Source organism: Gasterosteus aculeatus, chromosome 2 (genome assembly GCF_964276395.1).
Source record: "Gasterosteus aculeatus chromosome 2, fGasAcu3.hap1.1, whole genome shotgun sequence".
Classification (NCBI taxonomy): domain Eukaryota; kingdom Metazoa; phylum Chordata; class Actinopteri; order Perciformes; family Gasterosteidae; genus Gasterosteus; species Gasterosteus aculeatus.
This window is the reverse complement of record NC_135689.1, coordinates 21,373,788-21,385,869: the sequence shown is the minus strand read 5'-3', so window position 1 is coordinate 21,385,869 and position 12,082 is coordinate 21,373,788. Positions and strand designations below refer to the sequence as shown.

Here is a 12,082-nt window from a genome sequence, read left to right as displayed (position 1 = left end):
CTATCCTCCACTCCCTGGCTGAAAACCACAACCTCATACATGCAGGTGCTGATTTAGACTATTCCATAGTGATGATGGTCAATGCCTGATGAATCTGTTGGTTCAAGACCTTCTCCAAAGTACTTCTGCAAAGACAAAAGGGCAATACCAGTTGTGGATTGAGCCGAGATTTCTTTAGTGTCGCGGTGGTATCACGTTCGCCTAACGTAGGAAAGGTCCATAGTTTGAAACTGGGCGGAAACACTGTCCATTTGACCTGCTTTCTCTGGAGCGGGGAATCTTCTTGCAACTGGTCAATAAAAAGACAGCTCTTCCAGGCTGCGCATAAGGCCACTGATGAAGCCAACCGATTGGCATCATCTGAGAAATGTCCTCCGGCATGCATTCGTTTGATTCAGCACTTCTTTGACAATATTGTCACACTTTTGCTAAGTGACAGAAGTGTGACTATCTGGACTCATGCTTTTAGCAACAGTCTGTTCAGGACCTGTAGTTTCAGTAGTAGAATAGTGTTAATCAGCATGAGTTGTGTTGCATAGGACAGGAGAAGCCAAGGAGAGTGAAAAGTTTGTAGTTGCCTTTTGAAAAGAAGCTCCCCGTCAGGGAATCGAACCCTGGTCTTCTGCGTGACAAGCAGAGATACTGTCCACTATACTAACGAGGAGTGTATTGGAAAATTGTCTGGCAGCCTCAACTTCGGTCTTAAGAGGAAGTATGCACTTGAACTGCGTCCATTTGGGCGGATACTCACTCCAGGCCGAGTTTGTTCTATCCTCCACTCCCTGGCTGAAAACCACAACCTCCTACATGCAGGTGCTGATTTAGACTGTTCCATAGTGATGATGGTCAATGCCTGATGAATTTGTTAGTTCAAGACCTTCTCCAAAGTACTTCTGCAAAGACAAAAGAGCAATACCAGTTGTGGATTGAGCAAACGTTTCTTTAGTGTAGCGGTGGTATCACGTTCGCCTAACATAGGAAAGGTCCCCAGTTTGAAACTGGGCGGAAACACTGTCCATTTGTCCTGCCTTCTCTGCAGCGGTGGCTCTTCTTGCAACTGGTCAATAAAAGGACAGCTCTTCCAGGCTGCGCATAAGGCCACTAATGAAGCCAACCGATTGGCATCATCTGAGAGATGTCCTCCTGCATGCATTCGTTTGATTCAGCACTTCTTTGACAATATTGTCACACTTTTGCTAAGTGACAGAAGTGTGACTATCTGGAGTCATGCTTTTAGCAACAGTCTGTTCAGGACCTGTAGTTTCAGTAGTAAAATAGTGTTAATCAGCATGAGTTGTGTTGCATAGGACAGGAGAAGCCAAGGAGAGTGAACAGTTTGTAGTTGCCTTTTGAAAAGAAGCTCCCCGTCAGGGAATCGAACCCTGGTCTTCTGCGTGACAAGCAGAGATACTGTCCACTATACTAACGAGGAGTGCATCTGAAAATTGTCTGGCAGCCTCAACTTCGGTCTTAAGAGGAAGTATGCACTTGAACTGTGTCCATTTGGGCGGATACTCACTCCAGGCCGAGTTTGTTCTATCCTCCACTCCCTGGCTGAAAACCACAACCTCATACATGCAGGTGCTGATTTAGACTATTCCATAGTGATGATGGTCAATGCCTGATGAATCTGTTGGTTCAAGACCTTCTCCAAAGTACTTCTGCAAAGACAAAAGGGCAATACCAGTTGTGGATTGAGCCGAGATTTCTTTAGTGTCGCGGTGGTATCACGTTCGCCTAACGTAGGAAAGGTCCATAGTTTGAAACTGGGCGGAAACACTGTCCATTTGACCTGCTTTCTCTGGAGCGGGGAATCTTCTTGCAACTGGTCAATAAAAAGACAGCTCTTCCAGGCTGCGCATAAGGCCACTGATGAAGCCAACCGATTGGCATCATCTGAGAAATGTCCTCCGGCATGCATTCGTTTGATTCAGCACTTCTTTGACAATATTGTCACACTTTTGCTAAGTGACAGAAGTGTGACTATCTGGACTCATGCTTTTAGCAACAGTCTGTTCAGGACCTGTAGTTTCAGTAGTAGAATAGTGTTAATCAGCATGAGTTGTGTTGCATAGGACAGGAGAAGCCAAGGAGAGTGAAAAGTTTGTAGTTGCCTTTTGAAAAGAAGCTCCCCGTCAGGGAATCGAACCCTGGTCTTCTGCGTGACAAGCAGAGATACTGTCCACTATACTAACGAGGAGTGTATTGGAAAATTGTCTGGCAGCCTCAACTTCGGTCTTAAGAGGAAGTATGCACTTGAACTGCGTCCATTTGGGCGGATACTCACTCCAGGCCGAGTTTGTTCTATCCTCCACTCCCTGGCTGAAAACCACAACCTCCTACATGCAGGTGCTGATTTAGACTGTTCCATAGTGATGATGGTCAATGCCTGATGAATTTGTTAGTTCAAGACCTTCTCCAAAGTACTTCTGCAAAGACAAAAGAGCAATACCAGTTGTGGATTGAGCAAACGTTTCTTTAGTGTAGCGGTGGTATCACGTTCGCCTAACATAGGAAAGGTCCCCAGTTTGAAACTGGGCGGAAACACTGTCCATTTGTCCTGCCTTCTCTGCAGCGGTGGCTCTTCTTGCAACTGGTCAATAAAAGGACAGCTCTTCCAGGCTGCGCATAAGGCCACTAATGAAGCCAACCGATTGGCATCATCTGAGAGATGTCCTCCTGCATGCATTCGTTTGATTCAGCACTTCTTTGACAATATTGTCACACTTTTGCTAAGTGACAGAAGTGTGACTATCTGGAGTCATGCTTTTAGCAACAGTCTGTTCAGGACCTGTAGTTTCAGTAGTAAAATAGTGTTAATCAGCATGAGTTGTGTTGCATAGGACAGGAGAAGCCAAGGAGAGTGAACAGTTTGTAGTTGCCTTTTGAAAAGAAGCTCCCCGTCAGGGAATCGAACCCTGGTCTTCTGCGTGACAAGCAGAGATACTGTCCACTATACTAACGAGGAGTGCATCTGAAAATTGTCTGGCAGCCTCAACTTCGGTCTTAACAGGAAGTATGCACTTGAACTGTGTCCATTTGGGCGGATACTCACTCCAGGCCGAGTTTGTTCTATCCTCCACTCCCTGGCTGAAAACCACAACCTCATACATGCAGGTGCTGATTTAGACTATTCCATAGTGATGATGGTCAATGCCTGATGAATCTGTTGGTTCAAGACCTTCTCCAAAGTACTTCTGCAAAGACAAAAGGGCAATACCAGTTGTGGATTGAGCCGAGATTTCTTTAGTGTCGCGGTGGTATCACGTTCGCCTAACGTAGGAAAGGTCCATAGTTTGAAACTGGGCGGAAACACTGTCCATTTGACCTGCTTTCTCTGGAGCGGGGAATCTTCTTGCAACTGGTCAATAAAAAGACAGCTCTTCCAGGCTGCGCATAAGGCCACTGATGAAGCCAACCGATTGGCATCATCTGAGAAATGTCCTCCGGCATGCATTCGTTTGATTCAGCACTTCTTTGACAATATTGTCACACTTTTGCTAAGTGACAGAAGTGTGACTATCTGGACTCATGCTTTTAGCAACAGTCTGTTCAGGACCTGTAGTTTCAGTAGTAGAATAGTGTTAATCAGCATGAGTTGTGTTGCATAGGACAGGAGAAGCCAAGGAGAGTGAAAAGTTTGTAGTTGCCTTTTGAAAAGAAGCTCCCCGTCAGGGAATCGAACCCTGGTCTTCTGCGTGACAAGCAGAGATACTGTCCACTATACTAACGAGGAGTGTATTGGAAAATTGTCTGGCAGCCTCAACTTCGGTCTTAAGAGGAAGTATGCACTTGAACTGCGTCCATTTGGGCGGATACTCACTCCAGGCCGAGTTTGTTCTATCCTCCACTCCCTGGCTGAAAACCACAACCTCCTACATGCAGGTGCTGATTTAGACTGTTCCATAGTGATGATGGTCAATGCCTGATGAATTTGTTAGTTCAAGACCTTCTCCAAAGTACTTCTGCAAAGACAAAAGAGCAATACCAGTTGTGGATTGAGCAAACGTTTCTTTAGTGTAGCGGTGGTATCACGTTCGCCTAACATAGGAAAGGTCCCCAGTTTGAAACTGGGCGGAAACACTGTCCATTTGTCCTGCCTTCTCTGCAGCGGTGGCTCTTCTTGCAACTGGTCAATAAAAGGACAGCTCTTCCAGGCTGCGCATTAGGCCACTAATGAAGCCATCCGATTGGCATCATCTGAGAGATGTCCTCCTGCATGCATTCGTTGGATTCAGCACTTCTTTGACAACATTGTCACACTTTTGCTAAGTGACAGAAGTGTGACAATCTGGACTCATGCTTTTAGCAACAGTCTGTTCAGGACCTGTAGTTTCAGTAGTAAAATAGCGTTAATCAGCATGAGTTGTGTTGCATAGGACAGGAGAAGCCAAGGAGAATGAAAAGTTTGTAGTTGCCATTTGAAAAGAAGCTCCCCGTCAGGGAATCGAACCCTGGTCTTCTGCGTGACAAGCAGAGATACTGTCCACTATACTAACGAGGAGTGTATCTGAAAATTTTCTGGCATCCTCAACTTCGGTCTTAAGAGGAAGTATGCACTTGAACTGTGTCCATTTGGGCGGATACTCACTCCAGGCCGAGTTTGTTCTATCCTCCACTCCCTGGCTTCTCCTGTCACATAAGCACATGCAGGTGCTTATTTAGACTGTTCCATAGTGACGATGGTCAATGCCTGATGAATCTGTTAGTTCAAGACCTTCTCCAAAGTACTTCTGCAAAGACAAAAGGGCAATACCAGTGGTGGATTGAGCCGAGGTTTCTTTAGTGTAGCGGTGGTATCACGTTCGCCTAACATAGGAAAGGTCCCCAGTGTGAAACTGGGCCTGAAACACTGTCCATTTGTCCTGCTTTCTCTGCAGCGGTGGCTCTTCTTGCAACTGGTCAATAAAAGGACAGCTCTTCCAGGCTGCGCATAAGGCCACTGATGAAGCCAACCGATTGGCATCATCTGAGAGATGTCCTCCTGCATGCATTCGTTTGATTCAGCACTTCTTTGACAACATTGTCACAGTTTCGCTAAGTGATAGAAGTGTGACAATCTGGAGTCTTGCTTTTAGCAACAGTCTGTTCAGGACCTGTAGTTTCAGTAGTAAAATAGTGTTAATCAGCATGAGTTGTGTTGCATAGGACAGGAGAAGCCAAGGTGAGTGAACAGTTTGTGGTTGCCTTTTGAAAAGACACTCCCCGTCAGGGAATCGAACCCTGGTCTTCTGCGTGACAAGCAGAGATACTGTCCACTATACTAACGAGGAGTGCATCTGAAAATTGTCTGGCAGCCTCAACTTCGGTCTTAACAGGAAGTATGGACTTGAACTGTGTCCATTTGGGCGGATACTCACTCCAGGCCGAGTTTGTTCTATCCTCCACTCCCTGGCTGAAAACCACGACCTCATACATGCAGGTGCTTATTTAGACTGTTCCATAGTGACGATGGTCAATGCCTGATGAATCTGTTAGTTCAAGACCTTCTCCAAAGTACTTCTGCAAAGACAAAAGAGCAATACCAGTTGTGGATTGAGCAAACGTTTCTTTAGTGTAGCGGTGGTATCACGTTCGCCTAACATAGGAAAGGTCCCCAGTTTGAAACTGGGCGGAAACACTGTCCATTTGTCCTGCCTTCTCTGCAGCGGTGGATCTTCTTGCAACTGGTCAATAAAAGGACAGCTCTTCCAGGCTGCGCATAAGGCCACTAATGAAGCCAACCGATTGGCATCATCTGAGAGATGTCCTCCTGCATGCATTCGTTTGATTCAGCACTTCTTTGACAATATTGTCACACTTTTGCTAAGTGACAGAAGTGTGACTATCTGGAGTCATGCTTTTAGCAACAGTCTGTTCAGGACCTGTAGTTTCAGTAGTAAAATAGTGTTAATCAGCATGAGTTGTGTTGCATAGGACAGGAGAAGCCAAGGAGAGTGAACAGTTTGTAGTTGCCTTTTGAAAAGAAGCTCCCCGTCAGGGAATCGAACCCTGGTCTTCTGCGTGACAAGCAGAGATACTGTCCACTATACTAACGAGGAGTGCATCTGAAAATTGTCTGGCAGCCTCAACTTCGGTCTTAACAGGAAGTATGCACTTGAACTGTGTCCATTTGGGCGGATACTCACTCCAGGCCGAGTTTGTTCTATCCTCCACTCCCTGGCTGAAAACCACAACCTCATACATGCAGGTGCTGATTTAGACTATTCCATAGTGATGATGGTCAATGCCTGATGAATCTGTTGGTTCAAGACCTTCTCCAAAGTACTTCTGCAAAGACAAAAGGGCAATACCAGTTGTGGATTGAGCCAAGATTTCTTTAGTGTCGCGGTGGTATCACGTTCGCCTAACGTAGGAAAGGTCCATAGTTTGAAACTGGGCGGAAACACTGTCCATTTGACCTGCTTTCTCTGGAGCGGGGAATCTTCTTGCAACTGGTCAATAAAAAGACAGCTCTTCCAGGCTGCGCATAAGGCCACTGATGAAGCCAACCGATTGGCATCATCTGAGAAATGTCCTCCGGCATGCATTCGTTTGATTCAGCACTTCTTTGACAATATTGTCACACTTTTGCTAAGTGACAGAAGTGTGACTATCTGGACTCATGCTTTTAGCAACAGTCTGTTCAGGACCTGTAGTTTCAGTAGTAAAATAGTGTTAATCAGCATGAGTTGTGTTGCATAGGACAGGAGAAGCCAAGGAGAGTGAAAAGTTTGTAGTTGCCTTTTGAAAAGAAGCTCCCCGTCAGGGAATCGAACCCTGGTCTTCTGCGTGACAAGCAGAGATACTGTCCACTATACTAACGAGGAGTGTATTGGAAAATTGTCTGGCAGCCTCAACTTCGGTCTTAAGAGGAAGTATGCACTTGAACTGCGTCCATTTGGGCGGATACTCACTCCAGGCCGAGTTTGTTCTATCCTCCACTCCCTGGCTGAAAACCACAACCTCCTACATGCAGGTGCTGATTTAGACTGTTCCATAGTGATGATGGTCAATGCCTGATGAATTTGTTAGTTCAAGACCTTCTCCAAAGTACTTCTGCAAAGACAAAAGGGCAATACCAGTGGTGGATTGAGCCGAGATTTCTTTAGTGTCGCGGTGGTATCACGTTCGCCTAACGTAGGAAAGGTCCATAGTTTGAAACTAGGCGGAAACACTGTCCATTTGTCCTGCCTTCTCTGCAGCGGGTAATCTTCTTGCAACTGGTCAATAAAAAACAGCTCTTCCAGGCTGCGCATAAGGCCACTGATGAAGCCAACCGATTGGCATCATCTGAGAGATGTCCTCCTGCATGCATTCGTTTGATTCAGCACTTCTTTGACAACATTGTCACAGTTTCGCTAAGTGATAGAAGTGTGACAATCTGGAGTCTTGCTTTTAGCAACAGTCTGTTCAGGACCTGTAGTTTCAGTAGTAAAATAGTGTTAATCAGCATGAGTTGTGTTGCATAGGACAGGAGAAGCCAAGGTGAGTGAACAGTTTGTGGTTGCCTTTTGAAAAGACGCTCCCCGTCAGGGAATCGAACCCTGGTCTTCTGCGTGACAAGCAGAGATACTGTCCACTATACTAACGAGGAGTGTATTGGAAAATTGTCTGGCAGCCTCAACTTCGGTCTTAAGAGGAAGTATGCACTTGAACTGCGTCCATTTGGGCGGATACTCACTCCAGGCCGAGTTTGTTCTATCCTCCACTCCCTGGCTGAAAACCACAACCTCCTACATGCAGGTGCTGATTTAGACTGTTCCATAGTGATGATGGTCAATGCCTGATGAATTTGTTAGTTCAAGACCTTCTCCAAAGTACTTCTGCAAAGACAAAAGGGCAATACCAGTGGTGGATTGAGCCGAGATTTCTTTAGTGTCGCGGTGGTATCACGTTCGCCTAACGTAGGAAAGGTCCATAGTTTGAAACTAGGCGGAAACACTGTCCATTTGTCCTGCCTTCTCTGCAGCGGGTAATCTTCTTGCAACTGGTCAATAAAAAACAGCTCTTCCAGGCTGCGCATAAGGCCACTGATGAAGCCAACCGATTGGCATCATCTGAGAGATGTCCTCCTGCATGCATTCGTTTGATTCAGCACTTCTTTGACAACATTGTCACAGTTTCGCTAAGTGATAGAAGTGTGACAATCTGGAGTCTTGCTTTTAGCAACAGTCTGTTCAGGACCTGTAGTTTCAGTAGTAAAATAGTGTTAATCAGCATGAGTTGTGTTGCATAGGACAGGAGAAGCCAAGGTGAGTGAACAGTTTGTGGTTGCCTTTTGAAAAGACGCTCCCCGTCAGGGAATCGAACCCTGGTCTTCTGCGTGACAAGCAGAGATACTGTCCACTATACTAACGAGGAGTGTATTGGAAAATTGTCTGGCAGCCTCAACTTCGGTCTTAAGAGGAAGTATGCACTTGAACTGCGTCCATTTGGGCGGATACTCACTCCAGGCCGAGTTTGTTCTATCCTCCACTCCCTGGCTGAAAACCACAACCTCCTACATGCAGGTGCTGATTTAGACTGTTCCATAGTGATGATGGTCAATGCCTGATGAATCTGTTAGTTCAAGACCTTCTCCAAAGTACTTCTGCAAAGACAAAAGAGCAATACCAGTTGTGGATTGAGCAAACGTTTCTTTAGTGTAGCGGTGGTATCACGTTCGCCTAACATAGGAAAGGTCCCCAGTTTGAAACTGGGCGGAAACACTGTCCATTTGTCCTGCCTTCTCTGCAGCGGTGGATCTTCTTGCAACTGGTCAATAAAAGGACAGCTCTTCCAGGCTGCGCATAAGGCCACTAATGAAGCCAACCGATTGGCATCATCTGAGAGATGTCCTCCTGCATGCATTCGTTTGATTCAGCACTTCTTTGACAATATTGTCACACTTTTGCTAAGTGACAGAAGTGTGACTATCTGGAGTCATGCTTTTAGCAACAGTCTGTTCAGGACCTGTAGTTTCAGTAGTAAAATAGTGTTAATCAGCATGAGTTGTGTTGCATAGGACAGGAGAAGCCAAGGAGAGTGAAAAGTTTGTAGTTGCCTTTTGAAAAGAAGCTCCCCGTCAGGGAATCGAACCCTGGTCTTCTGCGTGACAAGCAGAGATACTGTCCACTATACTAACGAGGAGTGTATCTCAAAATTGTCTGGCAGCCTCAACTTCGGTCTTAAGAGGAAGTATGCACTTGAACTGCGTCCATTTGGGCGGATACTCACTCCAGGCCGAGTTTGATCTATCCTCCACTCCCTGGCTGAAAACCACGACCTCATACATGCAGGTGCTGATTTAGACTATTCCACAGTGATGATGGTCAATGCCTGATGAATCTTTTAGTTCAAGACCTTCTCCAAAGTACTTCTGCAAAGACAAAAGGGCAATACCAGTGGTGGATTGAGCCAAGGTTTCTTTAGTGTAGCGGTGGTATCACAATCGCCTAACATAGGAAAGGTCCTCAGTTTGAAACTGGGCATAAACACTGTCCATTTGTCCTGCCTTCTCTGCAGCGGTGGCTCTTCTTGCAACTGGTCAATAAAAGGACAGCTCTTCCAGGCTGCGCATTAGGCCACTAATGAAGCCATCCGATTGGCATCATCTGAGAGATGTCCTCCTGCATGCATTCGTTGGATTCAGCACTTCTTTGACAACATTGTCACACTTTTGCTAAGTGACAGAAGTGTGACAATCTGGACTCATGCTTTTAGCAACAGTCTGTTCAGGACCTGTAGTTTCAGTAGTAAAATAGCGTTAATCAGCATGAGTTGTGTTGCATAGGACAGGAGAAGCCAAGGAGAATGAAAAGTTTGTAGTTGCCATTTGAAAAGAAGCTCCCCGTCAGGGAATCGAACCCTGGTCTTCTGCGTGACAAGCAGAGATACTGTCCACTATACTAACGAGGAGTGCATCTGAAAATTGTCTGGCAGCCTCAACTTCGGTCTTAAGAGGAAGTATGCACTTGAACTGCGTCCATTTGGGCGGATACTCACTCCAGGCCGAGTTTGATCTATCCTCCACTCCCTGGCTGAAAACCACGACCTCATACATGCAGGTGCTGATCTAGACTATTCCACAGTGATGATGGTCAATGCCTGATGAATCTTTTAGTTCAAGACCTTCTCCAAAGTACTTCTGCAAAGACAAAAGGGCAATACCAGTGGTGGATTGAGCCGAGATTTCTTTAGTGTCGCGGTGGTATCACGTTCGCCTAACGTAGGAAAGGTCCATAGTTTGAAACTAGGCGGAAACACTGTCCATTTGTCCTGCCTTCTCTGCAGCGGGTAATCTTCTTGCAACTGGTCAATAAAAAACAGCTCTTCCAGGCTGCGCATAAGGCCACTGATGAAGCCAACCGATTGGCATCATCTGAGAGATGTCCTCCTGCATGCATTCGTTTGATTCAGCACTTCTTTGACAACATTGTCACAGTTTCGCTAAGTGATAGAAGTGTGACAATCTGGAGTCTTGCTTTTAGCAACAGTCTGTTCAGGACCTGTAGTTTCAGTAGTAAAATAGTGTTAATCAGCATGAGTTGTGTTGCATAGGACAGGAGAAGCCAAGGTGAGTGAACAGTTTGTGGTTGCCTTTTGAAAAGACGCTCCCCGTCAGGGAATCGAACCCTGGTCTTCTGCGTGACAAGCAGAGATACTGTCCACTATACTAACGAGGAGTGCATCTGAAAATTGTCTGGCAGCCTCAACTTCGGTCTTAACAGGAAGTATGGACTTGAACTGTGTCCATTTGGGCGGATACTCACTCCAGGCCGAGTTTGTTCTATCCTCCACTCCCTGGCTGAAAACCACGACCTCATACATGCAGGTGCTTATTTAGACTGTTCCATAGTGACGATGGTCAATGCCTGATGAATCTGTTAGTTCAAGACCTTCTCCAAAGTACTTCTGCAAAGACAAAAGGGCAATACCAGTGGTGGATTGAGCCGAGGTTTCTTTAGTGTAGCGGTGGTATCACGTTCGCCTAACATAGGAAAGGTCCTCAGTTTGAAACTGGGCATAAACACTGTCCATTTGTCCTGCCTTCTCTGCAGCGGTGGCTCTTCTTGCAACTGGTCAATAAAAGGACAGCTCTTCCAGGCTGCGCATTAGGCCACTAATGAAGCCATCCGATTGGCATCATCTGAGAGATGTCCTCCTGCATGCATTCGTTGGATTCAGCACTTCTTTGACAACATTGTCACACTTTTGCTAAGTGACAGAAGTGTGACAATCTGGACTCATGCTTTTAGCAACAGTCTGTTCAGGACCTGTAGTTTCAGTAGTAAAATAGCGTTAATCAGCATGAGTTGTGTTGCATAGGACAGGAGAAGCCAAGGAGAATGAAAAGTTTGTAGTTGCCATTTGAAAAGAAGCTCCCCGTCAGGGAATCGAACCCTGGTCTTCTGCGTGACAAGCAGAGATACTGTCCACTATACTAACGAGGAGTGTATCTGAAAATTGTCTGGCATCCTCAACTTCGGTCTTAAGAGGAAGTATGCACTTGAACTGCGTCCATTTGGGCGGATACTCACTCCAGGCCGAGTTTGATCTATCCTCCACTCCCTGGCTGAAAACCACGACCTCATACATGCAGGTGCTGATTTAGACTATTCCACAGTGATGATGGTCAATGCCTGATGAATCTTTTAGTTCAAGACCTTCTCCAAAGTACTTCTGCAAAGACAAAAGGGCAATACCAGTGGTGGATTGAGCCGAGATTTCTTTAGTGTCGCGGTGGTATCACGTTCGCCTAACGTAGGAAAGGTCCATAGTTTGAAACTAGGCGGAAACACTGTCCATTTGTCCTGCCTTCTCTGCAGCGGGTAATCTTCTTGCAACTGGTCAATAAAAAACAGCTCTTCCAGGCTGCGCATAAGGCCACTGATGAAGCCAACCGATTGGCATCATCTGAGAGATGTCCTCCTGCATGCATTCGTTTGATTCAGCACTTCTTTGACAACATTGTCACAGTTTCGCTAAGTGATAGAAGTGTGACAATCTGGAGTCTTGCTTTTAGCAACAGTCTGTTCAGGACCTGTAGTTTCAGTAGTAAAATAGTGTTAATCAGCATGAGTTGTGTTGCATAGGACAGGAGAAGCCAAGGTGAGTGAAC

General features: G+C 45.9%; 15 non-coding genes across 15 annotated transcripts; all 15 read right to left on the bottom strand.

The window, feature by feature from the left end:
- Positions 1–592: 592 nt before the first annotated feature.
- Positions 593–664, bottom strand: trnad-guc (transfer RNA aspartic acid (anticodon GUC)). The gene has a single exon. It is a non-coding gene; the product is annotated as a tRNA-Asp (tRNA).
- Positions 665–1,360: 696 nt separating this feature from the next.
- Positions 1,361–1,432, bottom strand: trnad-guc (transfer RNA aspartic acid (anticodon GUC)). The gene has a single exon. It is a non-coding gene; the product is annotated as a tRNA-Asp (tRNA).
- Positions 1,433–2,128: 696 nt separating this feature from the next.
- trnad-guc (transfer RNA aspartic acid (anticodon GUC)) lies at positions 2,129–2,200 on the bottom strand. The gene has a single exon. It is a non-coding gene; the product is annotated as a tRNA-Asp (tRNA).
- A 696-nt stretch (positions 2,201–2,896) lies between these two features.
- Positions 2,897–2,968, bottom strand: trnad-guc (transfer RNA aspartic acid (anticodon GUC)). The gene has a single exon. It is a non-coding gene; the product is annotated as a tRNA-Asp (tRNA).
- Positions 2,969–3,664: 696 nt separating this feature from the next.
- Positions 3,665–3,736, bottom strand: trnad-guc (transfer RNA aspartic acid (anticodon GUC)). Its single transcript has one exon. It is a non-coding gene; the product is annotated as a tRNA-Asp (tRNA).
- Positions 3,737–4,432: 696 nt separating this feature from the next.
- On the bottom strand, positions 4,433–4,504 carry trnad-guc (transfer RNA aspartic acid (anticodon GUC)). Its single transcript has one exon. It is a non-coding gene; the product is annotated as a tRNA-Asp (tRNA).
- Positions 4,505–5,201: 697 nt separating this feature from the next.
- trnad-guc (transfer RNA aspartic acid (anticodon GUC)) lies at positions 5,202–5,273 on the bottom strand. Its single transcript has one exon. It is a non-coding gene; the product is annotated as a tRNA-Asp (tRNA).
- Positions 5,274–5,969: 696 nt separating this feature from the next.
- On the bottom strand, positions 5,970–6,041 carry trnad-guc (transfer RNA aspartic acid (anticodon GUC)). Its single transcript has one exon. It is a non-coding gene; the product is annotated as a tRNA-Asp (tRNA).
- Positions 6,042–6,737: 696 nt separating this feature from the next.
- On the bottom strand, positions 6,738–6,809 carry trnad-guc (transfer RNA aspartic acid (anticodon GUC)). The gene has a single exon. It is a non-coding gene; the product is annotated as a tRNA-Asp (tRNA).
- A 695-nt stretch (positions 6,810–7,504) lies between these two features.
- Positions 7,505–7,576, bottom strand: trnad-guc (transfer RNA aspartic acid (anticodon GUC)). The gene has a single exon. It is a non-coding gene; the product is annotated as a tRNA-Asp (tRNA).
- A 695-nt stretch (positions 7,577–8,271) lies between these two features.
- On the bottom strand, positions 8,272–8,343 carry trnad-guc (transfer RNA aspartic acid (anticodon GUC)). The gene has a single exon. It is a non-coding gene; the product is annotated as a tRNA-Asp (tRNA).
- Positions 8,344–9,039: 696 nt separating this feature from the next.
- Positions 9,040–9,111, bottom strand: trnad-guc (transfer RNA aspartic acid (anticodon GUC)). Its single transcript has one exon. It is a non-coding gene; the product is annotated as a tRNA-Asp (tRNA).
- Positions 9,112–9,807: 696 nt separating this feature from the next.
- trnad-guc (transfer RNA aspartic acid (anticodon GUC)) lies at positions 9,808–9,879 on the bottom strand. Its single transcript has one exon. It is a non-coding gene; the product is annotated as a tRNA-Asp (tRNA).
- A 695-nt stretch (positions 9,880–10,574) lies between these two features.
- Positions 10,575–10,646, bottom strand: trnad-guc (transfer RNA aspartic acid (anticodon GUC)). The gene has a single exon. It is a non-coding gene; the product is annotated as a tRNA-Asp (tRNA).
- Positions 10,647–11,342: 696 nt separating this feature from the next.
- Positions 11,343–11,414, bottom strand: trnad-guc (transfer RNA aspartic acid (anticodon GUC)). The gene has a single exon. It is a non-coding gene; the product is annotated as a tRNA-Asp (tRNA).
- Between the last annotated feature and the right edge of the window lie 668 nt (positions 11,415–12,082).